Source organism: Nanorana parkeri, unplaced genomic scaffold (genome assembly GCF_000935625.1).
Source record: "Nanorana parkeri isolate BGI_ZX_2015 unplaced genomic scaffold, ASM93562v1 scaffold4141, whole genome shotgun sequence".
NCBI classification, from domain to species: Eukaryota; Metazoa; Chordata; class Amphibia; order Anura; family Dicroglossidae; genus Nanorana; species Nanorana parkeri.
Window position 1 is genome coordinate 11,011 of NW_017310408.1, and position 216 is coordinate 11,226.

Genomic DNA, 216 nt, shown 5'->3' on the forward strand with positions numbered 1-216 from the left:
GGGACGTCGTACAATCCGAGGCGACTCAGGGACGTGCATTGCTGCTGCTCCTCCTCCACTGCGGCCGCCGTGCGTTCTGTAGGACAGCAGAGAGATAAATCATCATACATGCAGTCCATGTATTCTTATCATACATCCAGAGCCGGGGGGTGACACATTGAATGTAGCGTGTACTCTGCGCACACGTTCATTGATGATCTCGGGGGGGGGGGGGGG